Here is a 23382-nt window from a genome sequence, read left to right as displayed (position 1 = left end):
TAACAAAGTTTGCAGATGACTGCAAACTGGGAGCCATTATTGAATCCCCAAATGATGTGGATACTCTACAAAAGGGCCTTACAGAAACAGATGCTTGGTGCCAGAGCCATGGGCTCAAGCTCAATGCCAAGAAATGTATTGTTATCCCCTTTGGGAAAAAACATGTATCCATGAATTACCATATAGGTGGCAGTACACTAAACACAGAAAGTGTGATAAGAGACTTAGGGACACAGGTGGACAGTGGTCTCACCTTCGATAACCACATCGCCACAACAGTCAGGAAATCCTTCTATGTGGCACACCTCATCACGAAGGGCTTTTCATCCAGAAAAAAGGAGGTCATTGTCCCACTGTACTCATCCCTCATTAGACCCATTATAGAATACAACGCCCCATTTGGTATGTACCTCTCAAGACATCTGCAACAACTGGAAAGGCCTCAGAAATACCTCACTAAAAGAATCACAGGCCTAAAGCAGATGCCCAACGCTGACCGCCTTAAAAACTCCAGCTATACTCTGTCGCATATCGCCTACTCAGAGGCGATCTCTGCTTAACATACAAAGCCATGTCAAACCCAGAGCTGTTGGACATGCTACACTTAAAGAAATCCCAATCCCTCAGAGCTACACACTCCAGGGATCTAAACCTTGTCATCACAATAAACAAAACATGTTGGAGGGATAGGTTCCTGACCCAGAGACTCCCCAGACTCTGGAATAGATTGCCCATACATGTCAAGCAGAGTGCCTCTTTGGACCTCTTCAAGAGGAACCTTGACGATTGGATGGGAGAAAGGAAATTCACCCCAGGGATCACGTCAGTCGCCCTGCTAGACAGGGGTCCAGGAAAGTAAATAATGTGGGAAGAAATAGCCAGGGAATTGTTATGGCTAGGCTTGTATAGGCCCTAGGGCTGATAGCCTAGTACCAACCTATGAACCTATGAACCTATGAACTACATGTATGAACTGTAAACGTGGAAAGTTGAGAATGTCAAACTTTGACATTCTCGAAATGAGAGTTTCTGAATAGTTTTAGTTGGCCTCGTACTACCAGTATAACATGAAACGTTAGCACGATGCCGATATTAATATGCATGAGCCGGTGAAACACGGAAGTGTTGTTTGGAAGTAGAAGGAAATGGATGTTAATGGTGAAATGTGTAAACTATACATAATGGATCTAATGCCAGATAATGCAATACACCTCCCCTTTTCGTGTAGTCAGTAGTTATAAAACTGCAGCATTTACGTAATATATCATGCGTTACAACTAGCACAAATTGTGAAATGTCTGACAGTTCGTATCCCGAACCTGGAATACTAGGTAGTAATTATGGCACTGTTATATCTCAAAAGAGGACAGAAATGCTAAATATAGATGGTTACCTACATAACCTGGAAAAAACTGTGAAATGTAAGCAATAATGGTGTTGTAGATTAAAAATGTTACGTAAATGTAAGGGTAGAGCTATAACTGTAAAGGTAGTGGATGGTGAGCAGCTTGTGAAATCTACCTGACACTATCACCCTCCCGATGTAACTGAAGTACATAAATATAAAGCATGTTATGAAGTGAGGGAAAGTGCTCATGTAAGCACAACTACACCTGCATTGATAGTTGATGATGTTGTGGGGAACACTTCTATGGAAAGTATGCTGAGTTTGCCATCTAGGAGATCATTGCTACAGCGCGTAAACCGTGTAAGACGACACAAGATGCTGACTTCTGGTGTTGCACCCAAAACAATGAGTGCTGTAGATACTACTAAGTGTAGTCTAAAAGGGAGTAGCTTTATACAGCAGAGGAAAGTAGAGCTGCACAGTAATTCACACATAATTGTCTTTACTACAAAGGAAAACCTGCAGGGTTTATGTTCTACGAACATATGGTTCATGGATGGTATTTTCCTGACAACTGGACTGCTTTGCAGACAGTTGTATACTATCCATGGATTAATATCCTTTGCAGATTGTAAGAGATGTTTACCACTTGTCTACTGTCTGATGACTAAAAAGTCATACAAATCATACAACTACCTGTGGGAGTGTGTCTTTGAACTAATGTCCTCTCTGCAGTTAGAATGCTCAGTACAGTATATAGTAACTGACTTTGAACTGGCTGCAATAAAGAGTGTACAGCATAATTTCACTGACGTGCAGAATAAGGGATGCCTCTTTCATTTCAGCCAAGCTGTATGGAGGAAAGTCCAATCTCTTGGACTAGCTAGTTTGTACGGTAAGAGTTCTACCTTCCAGTTAGATGCTAAGAAACTCATAGCACTGTCATTTCTGAAAGAGGAGGATGTGATTGCAACATTCACTACACTGTGTCAGTCTTTCTCTCCTGAGGGTAAAGACGTTGTGTCACATTTCTCTGACACGTATGTTTTTGGGCATCCTAGAAAGAAACAAACCCATACTAGAGAAAGTAATAGGTTCCCACCTATGTTCCCCATTCAGTTCTGGAATGTCCATTGTTTAAATGAACTTTCTCTACCTCAGACACAGAACTACGTGGAGGGGTGGCACAGGCATCTCAGATGTTTATTGGGAAGACGCATCTCAGATATCCCTTGCGTACTCAATGTACTCATCAGGGAGCAAAACAAAGTAAATGAAATCCGATTGTTAGTGAAGTCAGGATGCCCTACATCACCTAAGAAGAGGAAAATAGTTGAAAGGCAACGTAGATTACAGACAGTCTTAGATAACAGATCAAACTACACCGCCAATGAATTTTTGAATACTCGACCAAACGTAGGAAATTGTGACTCAATAACTAAAAGAAAATGGATAGCCAGGAGCCCAAACAGCTGAATGTCTAAATTTTAATCCAAAGTTAAGCGCTTTCTTCCCTGTACAGATAAGGGACTTCCTCAGAACAATGTTAAAAAATCAAGACATTTTCTACGTATAACCCAGCCTTTTATAATAAACCCCTATTAATACATAATTAAATCTTAAAGAGACCTCATCAATTTAGTCATTAAAAACAATGTTAACTTAATATAGGCAATAAAAATGTAAAATACCACAATTAACTTGCATTTACACAATATTTTATGAACTTTAAAACAATGAATATTAAATACTAACCTAATATGTGTTTCAGTTTTAATATACTTGATATAGAAATTGATTCATTTATTCCTGGGAAATTGGCTGCATTCAGTCGAAGATGCCATCTTAACTCACAGATGTCCAAATGAACATCCAAAATCCTTCCCTGCGAGTCCTTGGGTACCTGTTGTATTACTAAAAACTTAAAACTGTGGTCATTATATTCTTGAATATGTCTGGCTAGTGAATTCGTTTGTTTTTTATGTTTAATGTCCAGTAAATGTTCACTAATTCTATTTTTAAAAAGCCTTAGTGTCTTACCCACATAAAATGTTGGACATTTTATGCACTTGGCCAGATAAAATACATTAGCAGTACCACAATTATAATGCCCATACAAATTCAAAAGTTGAAGGTTGTGCGTCAGAGCTGGCAACTCGGCATGTAAAAATCTACTGCCAATCATTAGCGGACCGGAGTTCCGCTGTGGCGACCCCTAACTGGGAAAAGCCGAAAGACACAACACAACAACAACAACCATTCAATTCAAATTTGTCACCTGTCTCCAATATATAGGGACAAAAATTACAATGTTGACACCTAAAATTTCCTTTAACTCTACCAGTACCCCCATAATGTTGATGCTTAGTCTTCTCAAAAATGTCCTTAAAGGATCTATCCCTCTTGTAAATAACCATTGGTTTGCCCCCAACCTTCTGGACAATGTTGTTCTCAAATTGTAATATGTCCCAATTATTGTAAATTACATCTACAATCCTCTGCACATCCCAACTGTAACATACAATAAGTCCCACTTGAGTCTTAAAATCAAATTTTTCTCTATTCTCATTAACAATGTCCTTTCCATAAACTAAAATTGGTTTATAAAAAACATTATTTCTCTTTTCAACTACTTTACTAATTTCTCCCAATAAAATATCAGTATAATCCCTTGCTTTGAACATATCTAAAATAAAATTGACCTCTTCAAGGAAAATTGAATTAGAGCTGACCATCCTGGCCGCCCTGACTAATTGTCCTTGATAGGGGGGTTTTGGGTTGTGATAGGGGGGTTTTGGGTTGTGATAGGATTGTACGAAGTTGTTTCCTTTTTCTTTTTAATTAGTAGTCCCTTTGTTTGGTTTTCCTGTATCCTTTAAGCTGTCACAAGCCACATACTAGACAATAAGGAATAAACCAGTAAACAGTACAATGCTAAATGAAAATAATGTTGTTTGTCTTTATGTGAACCAATACTGACAGTGCTGGGTGAATTTTGTTACATGCAGAACATGTTATTAACTCAAGTGCAGACAGAAATAATCTTTCAAACAATTAAAGAGAAAGCAGCACTGCTTCTTCTGATTGAAATACATGGGAAAGGGAGTATAATGTGGAGGCTGGTCTTAAATGAATTAACAGTTGTCATGTTTACACAATATTCTGTGCAAACATAGTTCTAGGGCTGATTACTGGAAATGTGGATAGATTACCGGAGAAGATTTCATTGCATACATAAATATAAAATGCATATGTCTACACACAAGCTGGCTCATTTGTTACCTGGTGCTGACCCCCCCCCCAATCTGGTACCCCTCAACGCTAGGTTAAGGGGACAAAAAAATGGTCCCTTCTTTGATCTGGGACTCCTGCCTTCTCTAAGGAGGAGTGAAAGTCCTAACCTCCTCACTCTCTTCTCACCTGATGTCACATTTACACGATGAGCGAAATTTAAAAAAAAGAATAAAAAAACAGATCTTCTAGTCACATCCCTTAACATCTTCCACCTGGATGCCTGGCCTTCGCCCCATACTAGCCATGATGCCATGATTCTATGTTTACAGGTAAATATATGTATTTGTTTGCTTGTTAGTTTGTCATATGTGAAGAAAAAACAGACAAGCATTGAAAGGCATACTGCATTTGTTTTGGTCATTAGCTTAACCTTCAGCCCCCCTTTAGTTATGAGAAGTGGTGATGGTGGGGTTGTGCCAAATAAGGCCCTAACCCCATGTGCAAATGGTGTAGCTGCACCTCTGTACTGTACAGCTGCTTTAAAATGTAAGAAAAATTAAGCTCTGTTTTGGCTAAACTCTCATTGTTCTTATGTTCGTGTGACACAGAGAGACATATCCATGCTTTCTATACTAGAATGCCGGACAGGCATTTGACAAACAACAGTAAACTTTGAACAGATTCTTTCTATCATATTGCTGACATCTGATCTTCTTGTTTCTTGACTGAGCTCACTTATTTGCTTTTATATATGTATTTTTAGCTTTTTTATGATCTATCATGACTAAACTGCTTTTCTGTGAAATGTTACAGCAGCATTAGAATATGACTGCTTACTTCCAAAAGTGAGCAAAGTGTAGACTATCTAAAAAGTATCAAAACGTACTTATTTTGCAGGGGGTGCACGTCCTTTTGCACCCTCACTCTCCCTTGCACACTCTGTGTGTGTGTGTGTGTGTGTGTGTGGGTACTAGATCCATTACTTTTGTGACTTACAAAAAGAACATAATGCACTCTAAAGACATTTTTCACCACACTCTTCCTTCTTGTCATTGTAGTCTCAGTGTACAGACTGACATTACAGGGAATTAGAGGAAATGGTATTTTAGAGGAAATGGTATTTGAGCAAAGATGCCCAGATAAATCAAACAGAGCAAAAGATGTACAGACAACATGTCTGAAGAACTTGGCTTACTAACACATAAGAAGGGGTAATCATTTACTGATTTTAACTTTTGGACTGAAGTTTGATGTATACAAAATGTTTTTTGTTTTAATGTGAGTTTTGAAACTGATTGTACATCAAATTCAGCTGTACATAAAAACAATACAATCAATCATTTTATCACCAAAGGGTACTCATCATTCTTGACATATGCAGGCATATTCCTAAATCACAGTATGTTAGGATATCAGTGAATATCAGCAACAGCAGAAAGTACAGAAAGGGCTTTTTAGGAGGAGAGTTAAAGTTTGGAGAGAGGTTACTATGGACAAGACCTTTTGGATAGGATGCAACTAGAATACTGTCTGTGATGTTATAGTGAGATGGAGATTGGTAATTGTTTGAAATTCTGAGTTTCTTTAGTGAGAGTTCCAAAACAGCAAAAGTGTATGACCAAAATATGGAGTCTGCATACTAAGTCTGAGACTGCTGTTTCTTGGAATAATCTCTTTTCTCCTAGGTATAGCAATCTCAGAGTTAGTATATGTAAATTCAGGGGGGGGGGACTTGCCCCCTCCCATGGACACATTGGGGGTACAGGGGGGATTTGCCCCACTGCAAAAACTTACTTTTAAGGACAAAAGTGATGATGCTCTATTGTGTTTTCTGTCTTTTTTGTCAAGGATACAGAGGAAGTTGACTAGGACTGTAAAAGAATCAGGCAACATAACATATGAGGAAAAGCTAAGGGAGAGTTTGATCTACACTAGAGGAGGAGGATAGGGGATAATATATAGAGATATTTAAGGTAATAAGGGGTGAATTAATTGGAATTACCTGATAAAGGAGAAAAAATAGGCCATGTAAGAGGGAATCTGACTGGTAGATAAGTGGAACACTATTTTATTATGATATGAGAAAGTACAGAAAGGGTGGTGGACAGGTGGAATCAATTTCTAGAACAGAAGATAGAAAGTAAGATTGATGAGGCCTTTAAGATAAATCTGAATATCTAGAGGGATGGAAGTAGGGGGGGATGCTACTGCCTTAGACTAGCTGTAACTTTGAGCAAACTTATAAGCTTAGTCTTTTCCTAGTTTTGACATAATATAATGCAAGTGTTCCCAACTCCTTTAGCATAAAAAGAAATCACAAAACTGGAGGACACAGAACCACCACCAGTGTCAAAGCTTTCATATGCTTAGTGGAATTGGGTCACAAGTCCTGAAGGGTGGGTAGAAGTGAGCATAAGCAGATATTTTTTTTAATTATGGTGGTTAGAATTCTACATGTACACTGAAGTTACTACTTGCTCAGTTCTCTGCACCAGACAGAAAGGACATAGCAGTGAGGAATGCTAATTGAGTTACACTGTGAAGTCCACAGCACTGGAAAATAGAGACTGAGTAAAAGTATGCATTGTGGGGGACATTTGTTGTAGCCTGGAATAGCTACAGATTTTGAAACCCATTCAGCCAGAAAATGTAAAACCTCCACTGGGAACATACCAATTGGTCATGAACTGCTGCCTTTCTAATTTTCTGATGAGTAAATGGTTCAGCACTCACGCCCCTCTACCACCAGCTGTAAGCACTAAAGAAAAGTTTTATCTTGAAAGCTTTGCTATTAAACTTATTTTTATATCACTTTATGAGTTCCTTTCACTTTTTATTCTACCACCAGCTGTAGCAAAGAACAGTTCTGAACAGCACCCAGTGTTAAAGAAATGCATTATGTTTTCAATGGTCATCAAAAAGTGCAGAAGAAAAACACGTCAAGATAAGAGTGCCAGCTCTCTCAGGCCACAGTCCCACTCAATCATGAAAAAAAAATGACTTGCAATGATCTGCAAAGTTTCATATAACTATGATACTAATTGTGTCACTTTGACACAAGCTTAATTCACAGTTCAGACCGTCTCAACCCTTCCTGTTATATACTAGTCTTGAAAACATACACATCAGAGGCTAACTGCAGTTCTACAGATGGCCAGATTAACATATTTATTGTTTTAACATGGATCTAAAGTACAGATACAACATATTCACAACCACGTTTTTGAGACCATTTTGGCCTTATGTTCTTTCTTTCAGTAGTGCTTTACTTTCCAAACAATTACAGATGTTCTGCTTCAGGTTTAGGAAATCTGTGATGTCAGTACTTGCTGTAAATTCAAAGTAATAATGCCTTCTTCCTCTTGAGAAGCAGACAGTTGTTCGAAAACTATTCTGAAACTGCTACTCAGAACAAACCAGACCAGACCAGAGCAAAGACATCTGGCTGCTTAAGAATTCTGATCTCATGACAGCAGTGGAAACTCCAATATAATGTCATTATGACAGACAGTAAGTAAAGTCATTCCCTTACTACAGCAGAGATTCCACTGACTGATGAAATCAAACCACACAGTCATGGTTCTGTTCATTCTTTATAGTCTGATGCAATTATCTAAATCAAGTATATTTAAGCAGAGTTTTAGAGCTATTGTTAGAAATTATTTTTCTGCTTCAAGGTTAGAAACATATTTTGAAAATGAAGTTACTGCCCCCAAAGCTCATTTTCACAAGTTTATCTGTTTTATTTATCTGCTACCATTAGGTTTTAATGTATGCAATCCATTTTGATGACATTACAGTTTTATATTTGCACATATTGTCTGCCACTGATAAATTAAGTATAAGCAGGAAAGCTGCATTGTCTTTGGGGAACAAATGAAAAAGATAATGGTCTGTAGGTTGGTACATTCTCTCTGTAATGTTTCCCAAAACGGTTTACAGCATATGAACTTCTGGAAATTACTGTCTTGATAGCAATGCGATACTGTAAAACAGATGCTTTTACTGTATGCACACTGATAAGACATGACAATGCAGTACAGTGACCATCCAGATAAATGCATTATCAATATTTGATTAATCCATGTCATCTGAATAGTACAAAAATATTACTAGATGTCAAGGTATAAGACCACTTTTACCCTGTTAGAAACGCAATACTTTCTTGTCATATATTTTTTTCTGAGCATATCTTACACGATTAGTTAATGGTGCAACTAGCAAGACTTCTTACAGCTCCTCAATATATATCGACTCCTCAGAGGTATCAGTTTTCAGATATGCTAGATGAAAACAAAAGAGCAGGGATGTCCATTACATTACTTTTGTGGAACACTGACCTAAACTGGAAGGGTTTGGGAGGCACAGTGATGAAAAGGAAGGAAAAATATCAACAGCGACTAAGTAATGTGAAGCATGCTAAACTGCAATGTTTCCTAGTTCATAACCTTTTCCATTCCGTAGGCTCTAAAAACAATGTAAGAAATATCAGACAGCAAAGGCATTTTACTTCTCACTGACCATAAGCCGTAAATCAAACGAAATTTTTTTTTCTCAGACTCATAAATGAAATTTTACCACCTTCAAAAGATAGTTTGACGTTATATTATTAATAATATATTGCTTCTTTGAATATTAACAGTAGCTCTTATTTTTGTGGAAGGAAGCCAATGTAGAATTTAACAGCCTTTTTTCCTCTGTACTGTGGAATACACAGGGATTATCGTAATATACAGAATGCAGAACTGCAATGTCCCTGCACTGGCTCAGTATTCAGGGAGCCTCAGTCTTCACCACTGGCAACAGTGGGGAGTGTACACACTGGAAGGATGACAAGTACAAACACAGTAAAGTGCAATTTCCCTTAAGAGGACACAGAGATCACAGTCAGTCTGGGGCTGGTTTCTCCCTCTTTCTCCATATCCCCAATAAGACTTCCCGCTGGCACAGCTATAGGGTTGACATCTCAGCTGAGTGGGCAAACCAAGATCTCTAGTACCCTCTCTGTCCAACCAGTACTTCATGTACCTGCCAAATAGCTGACACACACACACTCCTTGAGATCTGATTGATATACAAACACACACACACACACACACACACACACACACACACACACACACACACACACACACACACACACACACACACACCTGGGAAAGGCTGGCACAGGTTTACTAGCTATGCCCTCTTCTGCCCACATTATAAGGTAGTTCCAGCTGCCACCAGCCACTCTTATCAGTTACTTTTAAGGCCCTTAGCAAGGGTGTCCAATCCTACTATTAATCTAAATGGTAGTCTGACCAAGAGCAAGGCTATTTAAAAGTGGCCTGTACAGTGTCACCAAATAGATATGCAAGTACTCTAAGAGCTTAAATATCACTAAACAGATCAGCCGCAATTAAAAGATTTAAATATATTTAATAATAAATAATAAAAGAACAAGACAATACTTGGTAAGTAATCAGTTACATCAGAGTTCAAAATCACAGGAAATATTTAAAGTAACACTGCAGGACAGTCTCAAATAAATAAAGAAAACATCTAAGCTGCACTTTACTATATTCCCATCTGAATCTAAAATAGTTACTATGCCCTAAAAACTTACTTACAGCAAGGCAAGTGCAGGGGTGAGTGGATCATTCCAGCTGATGTTGTTAGGTCAAAGGCAAAATGCAGTCTCTCTCTGAGAGAGTTCTTAAATTAATATCAAACATTACTGCTGGGTTAGCTTGGATGACATCACTTCTTGTCTGTCTTCTGCCCATGAGTTCCCTGAGCCTTGTCTTGCGGCTTAGGATATATTCCACAACAGACCCCTTGTGGGATTCACACTTACCCTCCCACTCATCTCGAATCAAATCTAGAGGTCCCCTCACCCTATGCCCATACAGCAACTCAAAGGGTGAAAAACCTGTGGATTCCTGAGAAACCTCTCTGTAAGAAAACAACAGATGGGGGAAATATTTATCCCACTCCCTCTTAAACTGGTCTGCAAATGCCCGTAGCATCATCTTGAGTGTAGAGTTTAACCTCTCCACATGACCATTAGTCTGGGGATGGTAGGGGGTGGTCTTTAGCTGCTTCACTCCACCGTGCTTCCACAAACAAGCCAATATGTCTGACTTGAAACTGGCACCTGTGTCAGTTAGTATTTCTTTTGGAAAACTTACCCTGTTGAAAATCTCTAACAAAGCATCTGCCCCCTTTTCTGCCTCAATGGAGGACAATGACACTGCCTCAGGGTATCTGGTAGCATAATCTACTGCCACTATGATTTACTTCTTCTCTGGGGAACTTGGGGTACTCAGAGGCCCCACAGTATCCATAGCTACCCTCTGAAATGGCTCCTCAGTCACAGGCAAAGGCATCAAAGGAGCTTTCACCTTGTCTCCTGCCTTGCCTACCTTTTAGCACTGCTCACAGGTCCTGCAGTACCCTGTTACATCTCTAGAAATCCTAGGACAATAAATGTTCTGCATAACATGTCTCTTGGTATGCCTTATGCCCATATGACCTTTAAAGGGAATATCATGCACTATGGCTAGGGGTGCTAGATGGTAGTCTCTGGGCACTACCAATTGTTGTATTATCTCTCCCTCTAGTCCTCCCTCAGGGGTCCACTCTCTATACAGTAACCCTTTGTCCCAGTATACAGATTCCTCTTTCCCTTGAGAATCAGGTGCTTCACTGGCTACCTCCTCAGGCCTTATAATGTAGGGTCTGAGAGCTGAGTCTGTCTCAGCTTTCTCTTTGTAATCCTTCCCAACTCCCCTTCCACAGGAAGTCTGGCATCCTCTGATAGTGGTGCCTCACTGTCAGCCTGGGTACTACTACTCACCTCTGCCCTTTCAGTCACTCTGTTCAAGGGAACCTCAGTACCCACAAGCAGCTGTGGCTCACCTTCAGTCTCATTGCTACTGGGTAGCTCCCTCCCTGAAGTAACCACCTCACCAGTCCTGGGTGCAAGTGTGCCATCTGTCCATGTCTCTCCCAGGCTACCAGACTCACATGCTTGTCTCCAAGCCTGACTGCATGTAACTGCCTGCACACAAGGTACTGCATTATCAAAATCATTCCCTATCAGGACAGCTGCAAGGATATCCTCAAACACACCTGCTTGCTTGCTTCCTTTTCCACCCTCACAGTCAATGTGAACCCTAGCCAAAGGTATTTGGAATGGGGTCCCTCCTAAAGCTCTGATTGGAGTAGACTGCCCAAACAAGTAGTGCTCCTCTTTAACCATTGCAGGCTTCACAATGGTTAGGTCAGAGGCTGTATCTCTCTTAGCAGTGCCCTTTTTCCCAACCGCTAAGATAGGATATAACCTGTTGTGGTAGTTTGGTACCCTTGTTGTCTCGAGACAACATACTACTGGCATTTTGTCATTCCTTTACTGGCTGTCCCACCTTTTGTCCCCCACCTTGCCCCCACTGACATCTGTATGCTACATGGCCCCACTGGTTGCATTTAAAACATTTAACCCTTGGTCCTGGGCATGTACATGGACTAGTGGCTTCCCCTGCTACTGGTGGACTCTGTTGGGGCAGTCTGGGCTGCCCACCAGTGTTCCCTTAGACCCATGAGCAGAACTGGGTGTCCCTTTCCTGTGCAGTGATGCCCTGCTTGCTAGGTATAGGTCTCCCTTCTTCCTCAACTCATCTGCAGTATTGCATTGTCTATCAGCTAACTAGATGATCATGTCCTCAGGCAAAGTGCTAAGGGCTTGTTCCCTCACCAAAATGTATGCCAGCCCTTCAAAACTGGTGACCTGACATCCACTCACCCACCTATACATATAAGTGCTTATTTCAGCAATATATGCACACACACTTTCATCTGCCTTGCGTTTATGCTCACAAAACTTTTTCCTATAACCCTCAGGTGTTAACTTAAACCACTCTAAAAGACAGTTTTTTACAGTATTATAATTTAAGCAATCAGTATCAGACAATTTAGAAATAGCAGTTACAGTTTTACCATAGAGTAATGAGTCAGGAACCATACCCAGAGCCCTTGGTCAACATTATACTGTTTACATACCCTTTCAAACATATGAATGAAACTATTAAAATTATCCCCCTCTGTAAATTGAGGAAGAAATTTACTGACCTTTGTTGCTTTTAGGGTTATGTTACTCCCTTCCCCATTGCCTCCATGACCTGGCGAATAGTAAGCATCTCCTTTTCATGTTGCCTCTGCCTCTCATTCTCCTCAGCTTCCAGACATCGTAGTTTCTCTGCTGCTACTTCTTCCAAATGCTTGGCCTCCAGTTCAAGTCTCTTTAATTCCAGATAGATTTTTAAGTCCTCCTTGAAAAGGTTGAATTGTCCATTTTCTGAGAGTGGTACATCTCCAAGACCAGCCTGGTTGTCCTACTAATTGCTGGTCTGTGATGCAGCTGTGCCCAAGGCTACAATCATTTCTGCCTTTGTCAGGCTGGCATGCACCAGTCCTTTATACTGGCACATTTCAGACAACTGGCTCCTTGTCAGCTTGCCATACCCTTCTGCTGACATGCTTGCCTGCTCTCTTGACTAACTAAGCTAACAAAAAATAAATAAATAAAACAATTGTGATATGAAACTCTGAATGTTCACTGTGTGGCTGATTGAAGTTACAAACACCTTCCTTAGTGACCACTGTTTACAGGCTACAGGAATTCAATATTCACACCACTGAATCGTAATATGTAGATCACCACTTCAAGCCAGTTTGTACGTGCTGTGGATATCCCACCACTGCCAACTAATTAATATGTGATGCCGCTGCACTGGCCCAGTAATCAAAGAGCCTCAGTCCTCACCACTGACAACAATGGGGAACGTATACACTGGGATGATGACAAGTGTACACACAGTAAAGTGCAATTTTCCTTAAGAAGACACAGAGATCACAGTCAGGCTGGGGCTGGTTTCTCCCTCTTTCTCCAGATCTCTAATAAGACTCCCCACTGACACAGCTATAAGGTGGAGATCTCAGCTGAGTGGCAAAACCAAGATCTCCAGTACCCTCCCTGTTCAACCAGTGCTTCGTGTCCCTGCCCAAGTAGCTGACACACACACTACTTGAGATTTGATTTATGCACACACACACACACACACACACACACACACACACACACACACACACACACACACACACACACACACACACACACACACACACAAGGGAAAGGCTGGCACAGGTTTACTTGCTATGCCCCCTTCTGCCCAGACTATAAGGTAGTCCCAGCTGCCACCAGCCACTCTTATCAGCTACTTTTAAGGACCTTAGCAAGGGTGTCCAATGCTACTCTGTAATGTTACTATTAATCCAAATGGTAGTCTGACCAAGAGCAAGGCTATTTAGGAGTGACCTGTACAATGTCACCAAATAGATAGCAAGTAATCTAACAGCTTAAATATCTCTAAACAGACCAGCCCCAATTAAAAGGGTTAAACATACTTAATAATAAATAATAAAAGAAATAAATACAAAGTAAGTAATCAGTTACATCAGAGTTCAAAATCACAAGAAATATTTAAAACAACATTGCAGGACAGTCTCAAATAAATAAAGAAAACATCTAAGCTACACTTTATTATATTCCATCTGAATCTAAAAGCATTGCTATGCCCTCAAAACTTACTTACAGCAAGGCAAGTGCAGAGCTGAGTAGATGTTTCCATCTGTTGTTAGGCCAAAGACAAAATACAAAATGCGCACAGATTCTCAATGAGAGAGTTCTTAAATTAATATCAAATATTACTCCTGGGTTAGCTTGAATGACATCACTTTTTGTCACCTGACTTTTACCTGGATTTTACCAGTCCTTCTGCTGTTAGTGTGTAGGCAATGGTGTATGCACTCAGTCTCAGTTCATTTTTTTCGAACATCTCTTTGAGAAGCTGACCCCAACATGCTGTACTAATGCCTATAATGGAGACTTATCTGTACACACCTTACTTAGAGTTGTAGACACACTGCTCACAATATGTTTTACCCTTTCTTACAGTAATCCAAGGCTGAAAACAGTGCACAACATTTCTTAAGTGTGTAGGGGTTTCATTGGAAGACTGATGCACTTTTTTTTCAAAATGAGGTTAGCTGGAGGAGCAGTGTTATGAGGCAGTGAGTGCCGAATATGAATTTCTGGGTACACTATTGGGTTGCCACTTTTTGCACTCAGTATAGTCCATTGAAAATGGCACACAGCATTCTTGACAGAATAAACCTAACAACCATTAGTCCGCATGCCTACCACTGTGTAAAGCACATCACACTAACAGCTGTCATCCAGAGTAGACCTAATTTAAAGAAAAAGGCATAGGGACTGGCTTACAGGATCATTTTTGTTTATATGATGCATTTGAGTCAGCTGATAACAAATTTCCATTGGAAAGGTTGACAAATCTGGGATTGCGTAATGGCGAAGTTAGATGATTTAAGATGTATTTATCGAGTCAATCCTTTTGGATAATTTCAGGAGGCTGTTACTGAGAAATAAGAATCTTAAAGTCTAAGGTCCCCCATGGTGCAGTGTTTTTGGGACCAGTCTTCTATTTCCCAGAATAATCGTGATAATACCTTATCCAACCTAAGATGGCCTGCTCATCTTGAGGGGTGGGAAGACCATGGCATTCTTAAGTGCTGAGACACAAAAATACTTTATCTTTATCCAACATTTGCCATATTAAAGCAAACATACCATCAACTCTCAAAAAATGCCACAATGACATGTAACATGACTGAGAGGCTTAAAGATGCTGCTCCTCTTTTTTCCTTCATGTTTTCTCAAGTAAATATATCTTTCAGATCTTGCAGCAAAATGCCTAGTGTTATTCTCTGTCAATCTTCTTTAAGGACCATATGAAAATGTTCATTTACAAATTTCTGTACCAGCCAAAATATTATTACAGAATTTCTGAATTTGTTCATACCTGAAGCAAGGACAGTCCTTGGAATCAAACTGCTCATTCCCAAATTTGAATGTGCACTCCCTGTCATTTTACTTAACTCACCTCTCACTTCAAGGTATATATGTTTTCCAAGAATGACTCAGTGTGCTAGAGTCATCTATCAGAAAATGTTAGAAATTAGCTTAACCTATTGGTATTTCAAAGCAAGTAGAAAGATCACAAGAAAGTGTTCAATGAGTATAATTATTTCAGGGATAATGATTGTGCTTTTTAGCACTCTTTGCTCTGTCAAATATTCCTACCTTCTCTGCGTGTTTATGTTTAACTTCATGATGCTCATCACTGCTACCAATATGTGATGGCCATTGATATGTGTCGTTCCCATGTTGGGCCAGTAATCAAGGAGCCTGAATCCTCACCACTGACACTGGAGAGGGATGTACACTTGGAATAAAAATGGGTACACTCAGTATTTCCAGATGCAGACCTCTCTGCATCAAGCACAAATTCCCTTAAGAGCACACAGGGAACACAGCCCAGGGTCTGGATGTCTCTATGTCTGTCTCCCTCTAGGTCTCCAATAAGACTCCTCACTGGTACAGCTGTAGGGTTAGGTACTCAGCTGAGGGTCCAAGCCAAGTCTTCCAGCACCCTCTCTGTAAACACAGTGCTTTGTGTCCCTTCCCCAAGTAGCTGACACACACACACACACACACACACACACACACACACACACACACACACACACACACACACACACACACACACAGACACACACATTAAGAGATTTAATGTTTCACACCCACACACGTGGGGAAGGCTGGCACATATTTACCTGTTGTGTCCCCTTCAGGCCAGAATATAATGTAGTTATCACTGCCACCAGACACTCTACAATCAGCTACTCTAAGACCCTTAACAAAGGGTGTCCAATTATAATGTGTCATATTAATACTAATACAAATGATAGTAGTTCACCAAGATGGCTAGGCCTTCTGGAGTGGCCCACACACTGTCACCAAATAAATATAAGTACTCTCAAAGGTTAGATACTTTCCACAAGGACCAGCCACAATAAAAGTTTTAAATATATTTAATCATAAATAATAAAAGAGCATGAAAATATTGAACATATATTTACAGTAAACCACAGAGTTCAAATCACAGAAAATATTGAAATTAACATTGATGGACAGACTCATACAAATATAGAAAAACAATATCTAAAATAAGCTTCACTATATTCCTGACTGAAACTAAGAGAATTTTACTGTTCCCTAGTTAAGTTACTTACTACTGCAAGGCAAGATCTTGTGGGTGAGAGTCTTTCTAGTCAGGCTTCCCAAACAGAATATTCAATGCTTATTACTTGCTTACTGTAAATGCTACAGTTTTTTTACATCCATCAATTTTTATCTCTTTAATACAGATACTTCATTTTAACATGATGTACATAATGACTCTCAATGCTAAAATGTATTTTGTCTGTTTAACTGCTTAGCTGTATCCTGTCTGTTTTACATTTCTGTCTTATTAGCTGGATTTTGCTGTTACAATGTGTTATCAGTTTTTACTACTATGTATTAAATCCTAGTATTTTCTCTTAATATATATGGAGCTTTTCTCCCCAGGCCTCCACTGTAAATGGACCCAGTCCAGTAGGACTATCCCGGTAAACAAATGTAAAATAAATAAATACTCTGAGAGTTATCTTTTTAATATCCAAAATATAATTTCCAAGAGGGCTGGCAGAAAGACTTCATCTGATCACCTGAGTCTAGGTTCTCATAGTATTCCCCTTTGAAGCTGAAACAGGAATTTAGCACAGATGGCCACAATGCACATCCATATGTTTACAACAGTACCTGTGGCCTCCCCTCTTTTCACTGAGCTAATGCACAAAGGCTCTTTCCTAGACCCAGCATCTCTGGTGCTATTCAGCACTGTGGGGTACCTTATAATGGTTTAATAGCTCATTTACATTTCCCTTATTTTCTTGGGGTTAACCTTTGCTGTCCAGTGTCTTCTATTAAAACATATACATTTAATTCAGTTGCAATAATACATGTACATTTCTTTTATTTCAGCAGGGTGCACTATTGATACATTTTAACACAAGCAAATCTCACAAATACATTTTCAACGCAAGCATCTGTACAAATCAGTTTGATATACAAATGACATGCAGTTCTAATACATTTGTAACACAAGCATTTTATAGAAATCAGTTTGATATTCACAGGACCTATCCTTCTTTACAGAACTCCAGTTGGCTATGCTAGCACTTGCCCATATCATCACAGACTTTACCTATTGTTTGATTATCTCAGTTTTATGAATCAGATTGTAGCTCAGTTGTAGACTGATCATTGTCAGACAATGTTATCTTTGTGTTTTTTCGGTATCTCGGTAGTCAGATGGCTAACCGACGACATCTCTGGATAATTAAACCAAGAACCGAAATACTTAGAGGCAAAAATGTTCTGATGATGGATCGTGCACTGATTAAATAAAGCACAAAACCGACAGCAAGGTACGTTGTGGTCAGGGCCTAGGCAAGGAATACAATACGAATGAAAATCTTTGTGAGGTATTTGCTTTCCACAAGTAATGCAATTATTAACTTTTACTGACATCGGTAAGGAGCAAGAAAATGTTTCCCCAATGGGGTACTTAGCTTTAAGTTGAAGACTTCGTTCTGAAACTCGAAAATTAAAATTTCAGGAGTCAGCTGATCGGCACTTGCGAACTGCTTCTGCTTCAGGCACCGCATGGCAAGACAAACTGATGTAATGGCATCGGATGCATGTTTTATACCCCTGATGACCTAACATCATGGAAGAAAGGACAGCAACCAACGCAGGACCCAAGACTTTGTTAATCAGGCCGACTGAGGGCAACCTGCCAGCAGATTACCCAAATGTAATGACTGCAACAGTGAAACACGAAGAACATCCAATGTGTTGTTATTTAGAATTACTGTTTATTCTGTAATAATTTGTGGTTAATTTGTCTTTATTATTTTCATTTTGTGTATTATTTGCTATTACATGTCACCTGTTGTATTATTTTGCACTGCAATGTCATTTTGTAATTTTGTATACCTGTGTCTCTGGCTGGGGCAGTGGCTGAAAAGAGTCCAAGGGCTAGTCAACTTACCTAATTTGAAATTAAATAAATAAAAAAAAATCATAAAGGATTTCACTTCCTTTTTCATGACTTCCTGGTTAGTTATTCTGACTTCAGGATGTGCCTTCATAGTAAGCATACTTGATGGGTTACAATCTTGTCTTAATTTTGGTTTAGTTGGATCTACCACTGCAAAGTGTGTATCATTTGTCCCTCACCACAAACTTCCACTGTAGTCAGGCTGGTAAGTAGCATGTGTTTAATTTGTACTAATTGCTGTCTGAAAAATAGTAAATTAAAGTGGAAGAGGTATAGGATATTTATTCATTCATTATGCTTTGGTTTATCAAATGATATTTTAATTAAAGAATCTGCTGTAAAAATGAATCCTTCACACTTCAGTTAATCATGATGAAAGCAGTATTTTAAAGCCCCCCAATTACCTGCTGGCTGTCAGCCTGCTCTCGGTCAGTTTACCCATTCATCACCTGGGTAGGACCATCATTAAGCCAGCTATCTGAGGTAGCTGTCTGTTTTATTTAAGCACTAGTGCCACTTTATGACTTTGGACAATACCAGTCAACTTCCTAACACAAGTAATTTGCATAAAGCCTTAAAAAATGAAGAGCAAAGACCCAAAAAATAAGGACAGATTTTAAATATTGTTCTTATAAACTTCGAATGTTGTTAGAATAACAGGTTTTGTGTTTGCTAGCTTTTTCTGAAGGATATTTGTTGTTTTATATTATGTCTGGTCTTCAATTTGCATTTGAATGGTGGTATCCCACAATTCCATTAGAGTGAGTGGGGTTAGAAAATTATATTCAAATGATATGTTAATCAGCATCCAGATTTTTGGCCAGATATACCTACTTTTCATGGGTGTTTGTCGAGATTTTTGATGTTTCCAGGTTAAGAGGTATGAATTCTACTTATCTTTTTCTATTGCCAAAATCTTATATTCCAAATTAAATAATGCGTCTTTTGCATAGAATAAAGCTGTAAATCTAAAATTAGAATTCAGTCAACAATGGAATTTTGCTGAGTTACAGAAAGCAGATCGCAAAACATTATTCAGTGTTCTTTCCTTCTGTGTGATTTAAGGAATTTTAAGAGCTGAAGCAGTATTTCAGCACTGAGGTTTGAGATGTTTGGCAATACTAAGTATGATAAAGAATAGTTGTCTAAAATCTTACCATAACCATAGATGTCCTTCTCATCCATGTTACAGTATTCCAAACTCTTGGGGTTATCTTCTGCTTGCTAACCAAATGTCCAGCCATTATACAAAAGCTTGTAGTCACTGCTAGGTACGTGGAATGTCTGATGTTGGCCTAGGGAGCATGGACCATGAAAGTGATGTCTGCACATACCTTTCCTCAGAACTGAATGCCCCAGTCGGACCCCAGTCCTAGGATAGCTGTATAAGTCCTGTGACATCCAAGAAGGAACAGTTTAGATGGAAAAAGGGGAAAAGGAGGGAGAGAATGAATACTGCAACATGGAAGAGAAGGACATCTATGGTTATGGTAAGATTTTACATAACTATTCTATGTCCTTCTATTGTCATGTTGTAATATTCCAAACTCTTGGGTGAGTGCCAAAGCTCACAGGAAAGAAGGGAGTGGTGGAATGGACTGTTCTCCACAAAGCCATGAAGGATTGCCCTAGCAAACCCCAATCTGGATCTGGAGATGTGATCCAACTTGTAGTGTTTGGTGAAGGTATGGACAGATGTCCATGTAGCTGCCTCCAGAATGGATGCAGTGTCCAGTCCTTTGAAGAAAGCCCCTGATGAAGCCATGGCTCTAGTGGAGTGGGCCTTAATTTTGGACTTGAGCTGTTTCCTGTGGAATGTGTAGCAGAAGGAAATAGCCTTGGAAATCCAAATAGAAAGGGTCTATTTTGTCACCACCTTTCCCGGAGCTTTGAGTTGAAAGGAGACAAATAGTTGTTCTGATTTCCTAATGGCCTTAGTCTTGTCAAGGTAAAATCTCAGTTATCTACGAATATCAAAGGAATGTAAGGACTTTTTCACTGTAATTTTGTGGGTGAGGAAAAAAGGTAGGCAGGTGGATACCCTGATTTAAAGACAGCTCATTGACTACCTTGGACATAAAGGAGGGGCTGTTCCTCAGGGTCACTCTATCCTTGTGGAAGATGAGTAAGGGAGCAGTTGTCAAGAGGGCCTGGAGCTCTGACACTCTTTTGGCTGATGTCAGGGCCATGAGGAGTACAGTTTTCCATGTACAATGTTTTAGGGATGCTTAAATACCTGATTCAAAGGGGGCAACAGTGAGTTTCTCTAATACATAATTCAGATCCCACGGAGGTGGAATCAGCTTCTTGGGGGGCCTGAGGTGTAGTACTCCCTTAAGGAATAACTTTGAAGGGAGATGGAAAGCTAGAGGGAGATCAAGAGGCCGAAATAGCAGCAAGGTGTACTTTAACAGAGGAATACGGCAACACTGCTTGCAAAAGTTCACTCAGCTAGGACAGCACTAAGGTGACCTTACTTTGAAATGGGTCTAGCTGTCTTTGTAGACACCACTCGGAGAATCTCTTCCATTTAGACAAATAAGATCTCCTAGTGTTAGGTTTCCTGGCCTCTTGCTGGACTCTTAGTATGTCCCCAGTGTAAAGGTATCTAGAAGGGATCAAAATTCTATCGCCCGCATGGTTAGATTCAGAGACTCCAGATGCTGGGGATGGATTTGGGATCCCTTGTCCTGTGTGAGAAGGTTCACTCTGTGAGGTAACTTGTGATGATTGCTCCTGGCTAAATGCAAAAGGAGGAGGAACCAATGCTGTCTTGGTCAAAAGGAAGTCACCAGCAAGATTTTTGCTTTGTCCTGCTGTATCTTCAGCAGCACTTTCTGAAGTAATGGGAAAGGGGGAATGGATATAGAAACATCCCATTCCATGGGATTGAAAAGGCATCCATTGTCCTTGCTAATGGACTGGGAAGCCTGGTGCAAAACAGTGGTAACTGTCTGTTCAAAGGGTAGACAAACATCTATTTGTGGTGTACCCCACCTCTGGATAATGTCCAGAAACACATCCCTGTGAAGCATCCATTCATGGGATTGTGACATGGATCTGCTGAAGGTGTCTGCCTGAAAGTTCTGAGCTGAAGGGATATAAACTACCTGCAGGGAGACTCCATGTTGGGCTGCCAGGTCCCAGGCTTGGAGAGCAAGTCTGCAAAGCAAATGAGATTTGGTTCCTCCCTGTTTGTTCACATACCATAGAACTGTAATGTCTGTGAACAATTTCAGGGGACCTTGTTTTAGAGCATGAAGGAACGCTGCCAGGGCCAGTAGGATAGCTCTCATTTCCCTGATGTTGATGTGTTCCCACCTGAAGGTGTGTGACCAGGTACCCTGCACTTTTAGGATGCCCAAAGTAGCCACAGTCCAGATCTGAGGTATCTGTGTACATTCCTGGAGTGGTGCGAGGGGTTGTAATGGAAGTCCTGGGCTGAGTGTGACTTGGTTCAAACACCACAGAATCTCATTCCTTAGGCAAGGAAGGAAAGGGATGCTGAAGTCCAAGGGGTGTGAGTGTTGGGTCCATTGTAATTTCCTCATATGGAGTCTTGCCAGAGGCAGCATGGATATAGTGGAAGCCATATGACACAGTAGTCTGAGATATTGTCTGGCTGTCAAAGCAGTGGCTTTGAGAACAGAGGCCAGATATTGCCTCAGGGTTTTCACTTTTTGGGATGGAAGAAATGCCCTCATGACATTTGTCCTTATCCTGCAGCCTAGGAAAACATGGTCCTGGGAAGGACTCAGGTTGGACTTGGGGAAGTTTATGTTGAATCCCAGTGCCTGCAGGACTGAGATGAATTGGTGGAGTTGGGTCTGTAGGGATCTGGAGCATTCTGCCTGAACCGGGAGGTCATCCAGGTATGGGAAAATTTGAATCCCTTGGACCCTGCAAAAGGCAATGACTGGAGCCAGACACTTAGTGAAGACCCTTGGAGCCAAAGAGAGTCCAAAGGACAAGACCAAGACCTGAAAATGTAAGCACCAACAGCAAAGCATAAATATTTCCTGTTGTTGGATCTTATAGGGATATAGTCTGGGGGTGGGGGAGGCAGTGAAGGCAGGTAGTCACAGGCTACTTGCGCTGTCCTGAAAAGGAGGTTTCTGGGCAGGAGTTTGAGCAGGCTTAGAAGGGGCCTGCTGTTTCCTGGTGCCCTTTCTTGTCCTGGCCTGGGGAACTGGGGCAGAAAGTCTCCTTATGAACTGGGTCTTTGAGGGAAAGTTCCTGTAAAATTTGGGTATAGGGGAGATGAACAGGTGTTTTAAACCTTGCAGTTCCTTCCCTTTTTGCTGAAGGGCCTTAAATAGCTCAGCCACTTTAGATCCAAAAAGGGCAGAGGTATCCAGGAGTGCATCCAGCAATTTGGCCCTAATATCATCGGGTAAGGTTTGTAGCCTTAACCATGAATATCTTCTAATGACTGAAGCTTAGGTTACAGATCTGGCAGAAGCTTCTGCAGCATCACATCTGGATCTAATTGAATGTCTAGTAACTTGAGAAGACATGGAAATTAGACTGGAGATTTGAGCCTTGGAAGATGAGTCAGGAAGGTCAGATAAAAGCTTGGTGGCCTGGGTCAAAAGAGCCAAGGCATATTTTGACATATGCATGTGGTAATTCACTGCCTTAAAGGCCAGGGAAGCAGAAGTATGTACCTTCTTACCAAGGCACTCCATGGCCTTACTGTCCTTGTCTATAGGAAGGACAGAAGTGGAGGGA

General features: G+C 40.3%; 1 protein-coding gene across 1 annotated transcript in view; it reads right to left on the bottom strand.

The window, feature by feature from the left end:
• HHIPL1 (HHIP like 1) overlaps positions 1-23382 on the bottom strand; it is a 661343-nt gene that overhangs the window by 54007 nt on the left and 583954 nt on the right. The window lies entirely within an intron of this gene.

Source organism: Protopterus annectens, chromosome 6.part0 (assembly GCF_019279795.1).
Source record: "Protopterus annectens isolate FY-2018-M chromosome 6.part0, PAN1.0, whole genome shotgun sequence".
Lineage (NCBI taxonomy): Eukaryota > Metazoa > Chordata > Ceratodontiformes > Protopteridae > Protopterus > Protopterus annectens.
This window is presented reverse-complemented; position numbering and strand designations above follow the sequence as displayed.